Here is a 14,303-nt window from a genome sequence, read left to right on the forward strand (position 1 = left end):
TAAATGAAAAAAAAAAAAAGCAGTTCTACAAAACTTATTTACAAAAGTACCATTCAAATTTATACAATATAAAAAACCTTGAAGTTATAAAAGTATAAAAGTTAAAAAAGCACACTTGCACACAGAAAGAACCCCTTGCAGAAGAATTGCTTTTGCTTTATTGAAGACTAAGGGGGTTATTTATCAAAATCTGAATTAATCTTATTATTTTCTGAAATATAATCTGTCCAAATCCGCACAGGTTATTTACCTTTATTTGATAAATAAGGGGAAATAACCCGTGCGGATTTGGACGGATTATACATTTTCCCGAAAATTTCCTGTTAGTGAAAAAACTGGAAAAAAACGCCCGTAAATTCAAATCGTATGAATTTTTAGGATTTTCCACTTGAACAAATTTGGGGATTTTTGCCCAAAAACCAAGAAATCTTCTAATTTTTGCAAGAAACCCAGCGCAGATCAGGATATCTTCGGGACTTCTCCCATTGACTTATATGCAACCTCTGCAGGTCTGAGATGCCAGATTTTCGGATTCTGACTTTTTCCATCCTTGGGGTATAATAAATTCAGAAACATTTGTTTTGTTTTTTTGCTAAAAAAATCTGGATTTAAAGTAAAAAAAACCTTGTGTTTTTTGCATTGACTTTAATAAATAACCCCCTTTAAAGCCAAGACCAAAATCATGCTGGAATACATAGATATGATGTTTATGATTGTCTTAATGACATGATCATTAAGTTCCAATAAACCATTCTACAAAAAGAGTACATATTTACAAACAAGCTTTTTCATTCATACATTATAAAATAACTCGCAAAATGTAGTTGAATAAAAACAAAGAAACAAACAAAAAATAAACATTTGCATATCTGTAGAAAAAATGGTTCAAAACACACAGCTGGGAATTCAATCAGAAGTCATCAGTGCACAGTACAGTGAAACATTTTCAATTATTGGGGATACCTAGAATTTTATGGGTTGTTCATATTTGAGTTAACTGTTAGTATGATGTAAAAAGTAATATTCTGAGACAATTTGCAGTTGGTTTTCATTTTATATTATTTGTGCTTTCTGAGTTATTTAGCTTTTTATTCAGCAGCTCTTCAGTTTGCAATTTTCAGTTTGCAATCTGGTTGCTAAAGTCTAAATTATCCTAGCAACCATGCATTTATTTGAATAAGACTGGCATATGAATAGGAGAGGCCTAAATAAGTAATAATAAGTAGCAATAACAATACTTTTGTAGCCTTGCAGAGATGGGGTCAGGGACCCCCATTTGAAATCTGGAAAGAGTCAGAAGACTATCTAAGAAATAAGAAGCTTAGAATTAGTCATTCTGTAACATATTAAAAGTTAACTTAAATGTGAACCACCACTTTAAGGCACAGTGCTCCAAATCATGTTGTTTTTCTGTTTAAGCTACAGTTAAAATCAAGCTGGCATGTGTTTTTGTTTGCTTGAATAAATGGTGCTGGAGTAAATTTTCTAATGAATTCCCAAGTATTGCAGGCAGTGCTCAATAAATACTGGATTGGCTGAATACTTAAAAATACAACAGACTTACATGAGTATTCTGAAGGATTAAAAGGAAGTGCTATAGCTGTAAATAAAATCTAGATAACAAGACAGTCTAGTTTTGTGTGTGACCAAGTGAATACCTGGTTTAAAACAGAGGCAGTACAAAGAATCTATCTGCCAATTAGTAGTATTAAGCTTAGTGTAGGGGAATATATTTGTTGGCACAAATATATATAGTATCACTCTGCACACTCTTCTTGTACTGGGATTAGAACAGGAACCCAGACGAAGGAATTCTGTGGCCAGAGCAACCAAGAAACAAAGGTGCATAGGAAAAGCTAAAACAGGCAGGGTGTGCCAGTAGTTCCTTTATAGAATTTGGAGCAAATACAATAAAATGGGGAATTATATATATATCCATATGGGAGAATGAAAATGAAGATATAGTGGACCTATCAGGAATTCTGTCCAGGGTTTTATTTGAAATAAAGTCAAGAGCTCTTTAACTGGAGTATCTGCTGCCGCTAGGGAGGGGAATGGGAATTAACACTAAATAGCTTTAATAATAATTCCAAATCGGTTTACAGTATATTATCAAACAGTTTAAAATGGAGTAAATAGCAACACTTTAAACAATTTTCCTGGTTTTATCCACGTATTTATTTCTCCATGACGTGTCAAACATAGCCCATCATAGAGGGCTTATATGTTTTGTCATTTCCTATTTAATAACATCAATATTCTTCTATTGATTAATTATATTGTGCTCAGAATCCCCCATAGGTAATAAGAAGCAGAAATTTTGGACAGGTGCAACATAGCAACCAATGAGAGGTCTGCTTTTAAACAGGTGGCCAATAAATGCTAGCACTATAATTATAATAATAATGTAAGCACTGAGCAAAACCCGTGTACTTTTAATACATTTTCCTATAGAAAGTGGTTTAGTCTGTAGTACTTTACCACTATACGGAAATGATTCAAGGTTACAAGGCATTTGTACCTAATGTTTGGTAAAAGTCAATACAATGTTATGTGGCCCACAATATATCACATTTGCTGCTTTCAATGTTTCCTTCTTCGATGCTCTGAAGCTGGACTTTCTGTTTTTGAATAACACTGATTCTGTTTCTGTTCGTGCCAGAATTTCCTGGCGCAGCTTGAACAGCAGATGGAAAACTCAAAACGTCTTCTCCAAATAAACTGATTTTGGCATCCATTTCAATTGCTTTGGCCAAGCTGAATGCATACGATTCCAGGGATGCATTGGGTGAAATATGTTGGGTGGGAATTGTTTTGGCATCTGGGGGGGAGGTATAATTATAAAATTATATACATTATATAAAACAATGTTTAAAAGAAAAGTAATGTAAAAGAAATTTTGGGCAGGGCCCTCTTTACCTCTTTTATTAGTTATTGGTTGTTTTAATATCTAAATCTGTATGTTTAATGTATACACCTATTTATTGTACAACTCTGCTAAATATGTTGGCCCTTTATACATACATTAGTACATAAATTATATTAATAATATACAAATATATGATCCCAACTCAGATATAATTAACCCTTAGGGGCAGATTTACAAAATTCGAGTGAAGAATTCGAATGTAAAAAAATTCGAATTTTGAAGTATTTTTTGGGTACTTCGACCATCGAATTGGTTAAATTCGATCGAATTCGAACGATTCGAAGTAAAAATCGTTCGACTATTCGACCATTCGATAATCGAAGTACTGTCTCTTTAAAAAATACTTCGACCACCTACTTCGGTAGATAAAACCTACAGAAGTCAATGTTAGCCTATGGGGAAGGTCCCCATAGGCTTGCCTGTGATTTTTTGATCGAAGGATTTTCCTTCGATCGTTGGATTAAAATCCTTCAAATCGTTCGATTCGAAGGATTTAATCGTTCGATCGAACGAAAAATCCTTCGATCGATCGATCGCAGGATTTGCGCAAAATCGTTCGACTTCGATATTCGAAGTCGAACGATTTTAGTTCCCAGTCGAATATCAAGGGTTAATTAACCCTCGATATTCGACCCATAGTAAATCTGCCCCTTAATGTAGGAAAAACAATTATAGTTGGTTTAATCAAGAAGATTTAAGGTAAGGAGATCCAAATTACAGTAAGCCCTTATCCAGAAAATCCAAGGTCCCGAACATTCTGGATAGCAGATTCCATAGACAGCTCTTTGACCGACTTCCTTTTCAAAGAGAAGGAAGGCTCATTATCCTAAAAGGAGTTCCATCTAGATCAGTGATCCCTAACTAGTGGCTCGTGAGCAACATGTCGCTCTCCGACCCCTTGGATGTTGCTCCCAGTGGCCTCCAAGCAGGTGCTTATTTTTGAATTCTTGCCAAACAGAGCCCCCTGTTGGCTGCAAGTCCACATAGGAGCTGCCAATACCCAATCACAGCCTTTATTTAGCACCCCAGGGACTTTTTACATGCTTATGTTGCTCTCCAACATTATTTTAAACTTGAGTGTGGCTCACGGGTAAAAAAGGTTGGGGACCCCTGATCTAGATAGAGGAAGTCTCTATCTTCACACTAGGGGGCACATTTACAAAGCTCGAGTGAAGGATTCGAATTAAAAAAACTTCGAATTTCGAAGTGTTTTTTTGGCTACTTCGACCATCGAATGGGCTAGTTCGACCTTCGACTACTACTTCGAATCGAACGATTCGAACTAAAAATCGTTCGACTATTCGACCATTCGATAATCGAAGTACTGTCTCTTTAAGAAAAACTTCGACCCCCTAGTTCGGCAGCTAAAAGCTACCGAACTCAATGTTAGCCTATGGGGAAGGTCCCCATAGGCTTGCCTGCGTTTTTTTGATCGAAGGATATTCCTTCGATCGTTGGATTAAAATCCTTCGAATCGTTCGATTCGAAGGATTTAATCGTTCGATCGAACGAATAATCCTTCGATCGTTCGATCGCAGGATTTGCGCTAAATCGTTTGACTTCGATATTCGAAGTCGAACGATTTTAGTTCCTTGTCGAATATCGAGGGTTAATTAACCCTCGATATTCGACCCTTAGTAAATCTGCCCCTAGATGTTACTTATTCTAGCTTCGGCCTTAGTAAAGATGCCAGGCTCAGTGTAGGGAGAGATATATGTCATTTTGGGGACTGTATTTTTAGGGATTTAAAATGTTAAAAGGCTTACTTTATCCTTTAAAAAAAAGCAATTTCTCATCTATCAGAAAATTTAATATTTACCATTTTTTTGCTCCACCTCATCTTCAAATGTCACTGAACTTTTTCTTCGAGAATAAATTAGTCTAGGATGTGCGGTTGCATCTGAGCTGGTATCATCAAGCAGCATGACATCAGTACCTAAAAATAAATTTATAGGATAAAAAGAAAACTTTTACTTAATTTATAAATATATATATATATCTGTAGTTGGGTTCCCAAGACTAGAATCTGTCACACACTGTGAATATTCCCTTAAATGGTATCTGTTGATTTGGCCAATTTAGAGATCTGTGTATGGCAGAGAATAAAATACACCACCTTTTTGCAAACAGAAAGGATGGTCCCCTTAGAGGTGAAGGAAAGTAATTTTAACTTGAAAGTTAAATTGGTTTATTTACTTACCTGACACCCGGGCTGGTGCTCTCATAAGTAGAACATTGCCCCAACCCAGGGTTCTGACACAGAGCAATCGTCTTCTTCACTTCTTCGTTCATATTTCCTAGGGCAGACGCATGCGCAGTAGAATGACATAGCTGGCTTTTTCGTTCAGCTCTTCACTCCACTGCGCATGCGCAGCCGCGATAATAAGGAAGAGCAGTAAGAGGATCGCTACTTGGTGTTCACTGGAAGAATCCTGGGCCGGTGCAGTTTTCTGCTAATAGGAGCACCGCCCTGGAGTGTCAGATAAGTAAATACAATCATCCACAAAAAAAGTACAGAGATAAGACTGAATTTGTTAAAGTCACATTAGGTTTTGAAATGCCAATGTTGCCTACTTTATTTATGAAAAAGGAAGCATCCTGTAAATACTAGGATTAAGGAACACACAGGGAACTGAATACTGCTAGGTGCAGCAGAGACACTATTGATTTTTCTATTAAGATAGCCGAGACAGACTCTACTTATTGCATGCTTTGGGGGGGGGGGACTTACCTGACTCAGCTGAACAGCTGAACCCAGTATTTGTAGTTGTGCTTTGATGTTCAGATTCTGTACCACGTGCCATAAGAGCAGTGAGATGAGGTGATAATCCAAGATCTAGTGGGCAACATAGGAGAATACATTAGCAACCATATGCTTGAAAAACTGATAAAAGTTAAAACATGCTCAACTAATCACTCCTTACATTCTGCACAAAGCAATGATGAGTTTTGAGAGTCAGTAATGCTAGGATATGTCTTCCTTTAAGCTGTATATAAACACCCTATACCCTATATAAACTACAGTGAAGATACTTGCAAAGCAATTTCATGATTATATATTCAGAGGTAACAGTTGCCCCTGATAAATCTGTTCACAATTACATTTTTAAATTGAAAGGGCTAACCTGCTGGAAGGGAATTGTCGCCTGTGTGATTTGCATTGTGGAGCAATAACATCAGTTTAAAATAAATGTTTTTGACTGCTCAAAGGAGTCAAACACATATCCATTCAGAGAAACTGACATCTATCTGCTTAACACTTTCCTGACTTTCCTGAACTGTTAAGAATCATTCTGAACTCCCCAGCGCGATAATTAATAAATATGCCCCTAAACAATTAATCTGTTTTGCTGGGCACTTTATTCATGCCCACATTTTTCACCTTCTAGAACTGCCTGTTTTCAGAACGAGTTAACAAATTGCAATACACTGCTTAACAAGTGTATAGCCGAGATGTTTGAGGCAGGAAAAAAGTATTTTTTTCGAGTAACACATAAATAAGCCATTTATATTGCAAAAGGTTAAAAGGAAAACTATGAGTACTTGAATACTTGAGCAAAAGATTATTTTTTCAAATTTATATCAAATTAAGTGTGATATTAAAAAAATCTTATCAAACTTGAGTATATATTTAAGTAAATATTGCCCTTTTACATCTCGTGCTTTGAACCACCATTTTGTGATGGTCTCTGTGCTGCCTCAGAGCTCACCTGACCAGAAATACTGCAGCTCTAACTGTAACGAAGGAAGAAGTGTTGAAGCAAAAGACAGTACTCTGTCTGTTAATTGTCTCATTTGACCTAACATGTACAGGTATGTTTGTGTGAACCGTGAATCATACGATCCCAGGGGGCTGTCTTTATTTTTTAAAATGGCAATTTTCTATTTATGATCACCCAATGGCACATACTAATAAAAAAGAATATTACTATGAAAATGGTTTATTTACATGAAGCAGGTTTTTACATATGAGCTGTTTTATGCAATATCTTTTTATTGAAACCGACATTGAGGGGTATAGTTTTCCTTTAAGAAATTGTATGATAAAACCTATTGGTAAAAAAGAAGCATCCATGACAGTTGGTCACGTATATATCAATGACATTAGACTTTTATGTTGGTGGGTGCATTCCCTTGTAAAGCTGGCCATAAGTATACTGAATAACAGACTAAATGAAGTCCATTATGAAATTCACTACTAAACACGCATTCTGGTCGGACAACCACTTCCGATATCTATCCAATAGCATGGGTAACGGTTGATCGGACAGGTCTAAATATTTCACCTGCTGATGCACCATGTTAAAAACTGCATGATGTATCAGTAGCTCCACTTCACTTCCTGCTTTTCTAATAGTTCAGGCTGTTGGCCTGAAAAAAGACAGTAAAAATGGGACAATAAACTAAATGTCCCCTTGTATGGTAGCCGATACACCACTTTTTGACATGAGCTCATTCGATTGGGTTTATGTAGAAAATATACATAAACAGTATCTGAACTTCCAAATATAATTTTTTTTTGTTTACACAAACATACCAGATTCCACAGATTGAAGGAAACCATAACTCCAATTAGCTATTTCCCAAGATCCCATATGCCGACAGTGTAATGCAAGCCCCTCACTTTGTTCCACTGTAAAGTGATAAATTCTGGTACTTTATCTCCGTCTGCTTTAAATAGTGGGTGATGCAGAGATAATCTGCCAAGCCAATACAGAATACACTGCTTTACAGCAAAACAAGACACGGTATTGGTTGCATCATTCTACAGATGGAGGGTGGGGGACTGGCAAATGCACAGACAGAATATATCATGATTTTCTTTAAACATGTTGTAATCGGGTATGCCTGTGTAAAAACAAAAAAAGCGGATATCAAAATGGGTAATTTTTCTCATTAAGTAGAGAGAGTAGGGAGAAAAAGAGAAAATCAAGGGAATTGGACTAAAAATAACAGAGAAATATATGCTTAAAGAAGGATGACAAAAAAAGACTAAAACATGAAACAGTAGAGAAGGGAAATTAATTAGTACAAAAATGCATCAGAAGGGAAAAGCAGACTTAAAACTGTAGCAAATGAGGAGGGTTCCAGAAAAAGTACACCTACACTAAACTGTGCCAACAAGTAGCCTGTTTCAAATATATATGCATTATATGCATACCTCCCTCTTATTTATGTAAGCAGATGAATACATTATTGAGTTACTTGCGGAGCTTTAAAAGTAAACAGACACAGCTTGCAAAGGAGGTTTGGCAACTTTGCAAGTTGTGGTTGGTTTTCCCTCTCTAAGAAGTCAGAGAGCAATGACTTAAGAGGAAAACCACATAGAAACAGAGAGAACATATGAACTGCAGATGGGTCTCTTAACAATGCCAGGCAGAATTGGTAACCCCCCCCCCCCGAGTCATTTTGCAATATATATATATATATATATATATATATATATATATATATATATATATATATATATATATATATATATATATATATATATATATATATATATATGCTTAACCCATATATACAGACAAAAAGTTTGGGAACCCCTCTTAATTCTTTGGAGTTTTGTTTATCATTAGCTGAGCAACTTCCTTTTAATATATAACATGCCTTATGGAAACAGTAGTATTTCAGCAGTGACAAAGTTTATTGGATTAACAGAAAATATGCATCATAACAAAATTAGACAGGTGCATAAATTTAGGCACCCCAACAGAGATATTACATCTATACTTAGTGGAGCCTCCTTTTTCAAATGCAACAGCCTCTAGACGACCTCCTATAGACTTTGATGAGTGTCTGGATTCTGGATGGCGGTATTTTCGACCATTCGTCCATACAAAATATCTCCAGTTCAGTTAAATTTGATGGCTGCCAAGCATAGAAAGCCTGCTTCAAATCATCCCATAGATTTTCCATGATGTTCAAGTCGGGGGACTGTGACTGTCATTCCAGAATATTGTACTTCTCCCTCTGCATAAATGCCTTTGTAGATTTGTATTGTGTTTAGGGTCATTGTCTTATTGGAATATCCAACCCCTGCGTAACTTCAACTTTGTGACTGATGCTTGTTATCCTGAAGAATTTGTTGATATTGGGTTGAATTCATCCCACCCTCGACTTTAACAAGGGTCTCAGTCCCCGAACTAGCCACACAGCCCCACAGCATGATGGAACCTCCACCAAATTTCACAGTAGGTGTTTTTCTTGGAATGCGGTGTTCTTCTTCCGCCATGCAAAGCCATTTTTGTTATGACCAAATAACTCAAAAGTCCAAAGCACTTTGTTCCAAAATTACTGTGGCTTGTCTAAATGAGCTTTTGCATACAACAAGCGACTGTTTGTGGTGTGAGTGCAGAAAGGGCTTCTTTCTCATCACCCTGCCATACAGATGTTCTTTGTGCAAATTGCGCTGAATTGTAGAACGATGTACAGATACACCATCTGCAGCAAGATGTTCTTGCAGGTCTTTTGAGGTGATCTTTGGGTTGTCTGTTACCACTCACAATCCTCCGCATATGCCGCTTCTTTATTTTTCTTGGCTTGCCAGACCTGGGGTTTACAGCAACTGTGCCTGGGGCCTTCCATTTCCTGATTACATTACTTACAGTTGAAACTGACAGTTTAAACCTCTGAGATGGCTTTTTGTAGCCTTCCCCTAAACCATGATACTGAACAATCTTTGTTTTCAGATCTTTTGAGAGTTGCTTTGAGGATCCCATGCTGTCACTCTTCAGAGGAGAGTCAAACAGAAGCACAACTTGTAATTGGCCACCTTAAATACCTTTTCTCATGATTGGACACACTTGCCTATGAAGTTCACGGCTTAACAGGCTAATCCAACCAAATTGGTGTTGCCAGTAATCAGTATTGAGCAGTTACATGCATTCAAATTAGCAAAATTAAGGGGGTACCCACATTTTTGCACAGACAGTTTTTCACATTTGATTTAATTCCATAAAACTGAATACTACTCCACTACTCCCTACTTTTTTGAGTAGGGTTCCCAAACTTTTTCATATGACTGTATGTTAAGCCCATTTAACTTTTATAAGAAATACAATCATATTGCAAACATTTGATATACCATGTGTTACCTGTTATTCTGTTTGAGATGCTGAACATTCTCGATGTTCTGTGTTGCTGATGAAATGGGTCTCTGTACCGGTTCCCAAAGCACATGCCAAGAAGTTCCCTTCGTACAGTTTTGTTCCACAGTCCATAAATCAATGGATGGCAAATTGCACTCGTAAAGGATAGCCATGTGGCTAAAGTCTCCATTACTGGAGAAACACAGTTTTTCCCCTTTAAGGCCTCGGTGCTTATAACAATCATATAAGGCCCCCCAGGTAAGAACAAAAGCACCAATAACAACCATTATAGTTATTAATGCCTTGCATTGGTTAGCTGAATAAACAATACCAGAAAATGCATTTTTTCTGCTTCCTGACGAGGATGTGGATGTACTGGAATATTTTCCCCCGTTCTTTTGTGAAGCCTCCTGAACAATTATAACTGTCCCACAATGAATCTTCCGTGCTTTTATCCTTGCTACACGAAATATGAATCCATAGCAAATCATCATTACTATGAAAGGCAACAAAGCGCACCATATCTGCCAAAAAGCAGTGTATCCTGACTCTTTGTGCCATGCTGCAACACACATCCACTTGAAGTGATCAAACTCTAAGGTGGACCATCCAAAAAGAGGAGGAAGGCATCCTATCAGAGAATGAAGCCAAACATACACGTAGGCAAGTACTGCTCTGTTTCCAGTGATCTTCATAGGATACACCATAGGATAAAGAACTGCATAGTACCTTAAAAACAAACAAAAAAAAACAATAAATCTGAGCAGCAATCCAACTGATCTGATGGTGGGGATAAAAGAAGTAAAAAGTATTCTTTTAAAGCTGTATCGTACTCTTGAAAAGAAATTATGTATCTGTTCCTGCCTTAACAGTTCTCATACCAACATGGATAACTGCCTAAAATTACACTTTTAAAATATAATAAATAATACTATGTTTCTCTCACCAATTCCCTTAGGGGCCTTAGTGGAGGCAAATTTAAGCAATTTGTCCCCCTGAAATTGAACTGCAATATACGTGGGCAGGAAAGTGCCTGCATGTGCCAATGCCCTAACAGAAACCATTTTATTATCCTACTGATCTGCTCCCCTTATACACAAACATGGCTACCTTTAGCTGTCCCATTCGTTTTGGCTGGCAGTCTGAATGCTAAAAACTGTAGAAAGGGCATCTCTAGAAACAGCATGCACATGCAACATGGTGCACTGGCAGATATTATTTTCAAACAAAACATATTCTCCGACAGGATCACAGAACTGCCAACCTACCCAGATAGTTGTCCAATATGGCTGAAATAAGCCAAACACTCTGACTAAAACTGCAAATGTATGACAAGCTTAAGGGGACTGGCACACAGGGTGTAATATATCCCAAAACCTGTACTGTTTGCACACTTAGAAGTTGGTGCAGCATTGAAGTCAAGGCTACTACATGCTGGCAGACAAAACGACACATACTGCACTCTGTTAAATACATGCTGGCAGACAAAACGACACATACTGCACTCTGTTAAACAGAATAAATAGGAATGAAACTTAGCATGGTGGCAATAATGGAATAAAAATCTTCTATGTCTGAGAAAATTGTTACATAATAGGAAATAATTTAATATTATGTAAACTAAAATATATAATTTTCCTGTCTGTTGCCAATAATCCATTTATCCAGTATATGTCAATTTGTTCTAAAAGAAAAAAAAAACTTACCGGTCTATTGCTATAATGCCTAGGGTGAGCATGCTGGCAGAGCTAATGAGCATATAAAGTAGTGCAGAAAAGTTGCACCAAACCACTCCAAAAATCCATTCCCGCAGTATTGAGCTGATGACAACAAAAGGCAGAACAAGCATCGACAGAAGCAGGTTGGAAAGGGTTAAACTGAAGACAAACTTGTTGCTAAGTGATAGCAAGTAAGACTTTTTGTATAAGGTGACCACGATGACTAAATTTCCTAGGCAAATGAGAATGTCAATGATTATTATGGCTATAGATTCTGCCACTTTGGTTGGTCCATTGTCAGCCACGTTGCCGTCTTCCACATTCGCTCCATCAGATGAGCTGATGTTCATTGTCAATCACAAAGGAAACCTATCTGAAACATGCCTAGGAATCTGAAAAGGAAGATACATATTAGAATATAAAAATAAAATCACAAAGGCACACGCCAACATAAGTAATGAAGTATGAATATAATTATGGCAAGGTTTCTTTAAAATACAATAAACTGTGAAGATGGGGGCAAGTCATTTTAATTCTGAGTCCGGATGTGCAGGATTCTCATCGGAAGGGAAAGATACTTTCTATACAGCAGGGTTGTCAGGTCTAATTTTCAAAAACAGCCAAAGTCGGCTACAAAACCAGCCCAAAACTAGCCAAGAGGCACTTCAAAAGTAGCCCAAAATAGCACAATATGTGTAGTTTTTTCTACATAAGTCAGTCCCATTGCATGCTGGGTATTGTAGTCTTACATTCAACTTGGCAGATGGCAAATTGTTATACAAACACCACATTACCCAACATGCATTGGGAGAAGCAGGCAGGCTTGGCACATTAAGCTGGCCATAGACGCAAAGATCTGATCGTACGAATCGAGGATTCGTACGATTTTCGAACCGTGTGTGGAGAGTCCCGACATTTTTCGTCCGGCGGAGATCGGTCGTTTGGTCGATTGGACAGGTTAGAAAATTTCTGTCGGCTGCCGATAATATCTCTGCGTGTATTGCCGATCGTACGATTTTCAGTGGGAGACTGTCACTAGCTTTGGTTGGACATAGATATCGTACGATTGCTGTCAGGGGCAGAACATTGCTGATCTGTTCTAAAACTAATCTGACTGGTAAGACTTTGATCTGAATGGTTAGTGGCGGGTCGGGAGATGGGAAAGTCCGATCGTACGATGATTCGTACGATCGGACTTTTGCATCTATGGCCAGCTTTAGGGCAAGAAAAACTTTGGCTGGTTCCCAAAGGCCCAAAAAGTACCCTAATGTGTACCATGGTTAGTTTGTACTTTCAAAATCCGCCTGGGCTTTAAATTAGTAGCCCAATTTGCCTGGAAAACAGCCAACCTGGCAACTGCGCTATACAGTTAGTTTTCCCAGTTTTCAACCCCGCAGAGCCGAATAGCGATTAGGTCGGGGGCATGCGGAGGATTTCAAATATCACCCTCTAATCCACACGATTTAAATACACAGTGCCCACCAGTTCTACTTTTCCTAACACTATCCACAGTTGTAAATCGCTACTTTCCACAAAGTTATTCACAGCAAAATTCCTCCCCCTGTCTTTCAAAAACTCCCGACGCCGCAAGTCTCATCACGCGAGAATAGCGTCACGACTACGCCTAATCGCAGTGACGCATAATTATAGCTGCCATGTGAGAGCGACGAGTAGAGATGACGTAACTCAATCTGAAACTGCTAGGGGCGGATAAGATAACCGGTTAATACGGCAGCTCTTCCTCCAATCCCAGAGCCTCTCTCTATGCGCCGCTCCGCATTGCAGGGCGAATTGTTACAGTGTAGCAGAATAATGCCTTCCAACCAATCAGGGCTTCGGATACATGGCAGCGAGGCTGGGAGAAACGTGACGGAGCTTCCTATTGGCTGAGGCGCAGACTATAGAATTAAAGGAACCGCAGGCAGCGTTACTATCCTTGGGGGGCATTGGCACTTCAATTCATCATGCTTTGTGTGTGTTATCATTTCCAAACAGACCTTCCAGTCAGGGGATCAATAAACAGATATGGTATTTCTACTGCAAATCCAGCCACTATACATTTGTATGGGCAGCTGCACCCCCTCTTCTATGTGCTGCTATAATAACATATTTGTATTCTGTTCATTTAGTCCTGTCTTTGAGATTTTAATTGCCTGTGTGTGAGCGCCCTCTGGTGGAAGCTGAACTGCAACGCAGCAACTTTATTTCACATTTCTTACCTTATTGGCAGGGTGGCAGTTTTCCAGCCAAATTGGGCTACTAAATTATAGTCCAGGCTGGTTTAGAAAGTACAAACTAGCCAAGGTACGGATTTGGGCTGCTTTTTGGGCCTTTGGCTATTTTGTACTTTTGAAACCAGCCAAAGTGTTTTCTTGCCCTAATGTGCCAAATGGCGGCCTTTGCCCTCAGTATCTTTTCTTTCTCTGCTTGCGCCTCCTGCTTCAATAAATAGATAAACAAACATTTCTTTTGTGTTATTTGATCGCAATGCTCTTTTGTTCAGCTCCCATTATTTTTTCAGAATCCATTTATAATTTTGGCATGATAATTTTGACCAAAAAAGTT

The 14,303-nt window shown here is 38.1% G+C and overlaps 1 pseudogene; it reads right to left on the reverse strand.

Annotated features, from left to right (window-relative positions):
* Positions 1-1,271: 1,271 nt before the first annotated feature.
* LOC108708899 lies at positions 1,272-13,788 on the reverse strand (annotated as a pseudogene).
* Positions 13,789-14,303: the final 515 nt, after the last annotated feature.

This window comes from Xenopus laevis, chromosome 2S (genome assembly GCF_017654675.1).
Source record: "Xenopus laevis strain J_2021 chromosome 2S, Xenopus_laevis_v10.1, whole genome shotgun sequence".
Lineage (NCBI taxonomy): Eukaryota > Metazoa > Chordata > Amphibia > Anura > Pipidae > Xenopus > Xenopus laevis.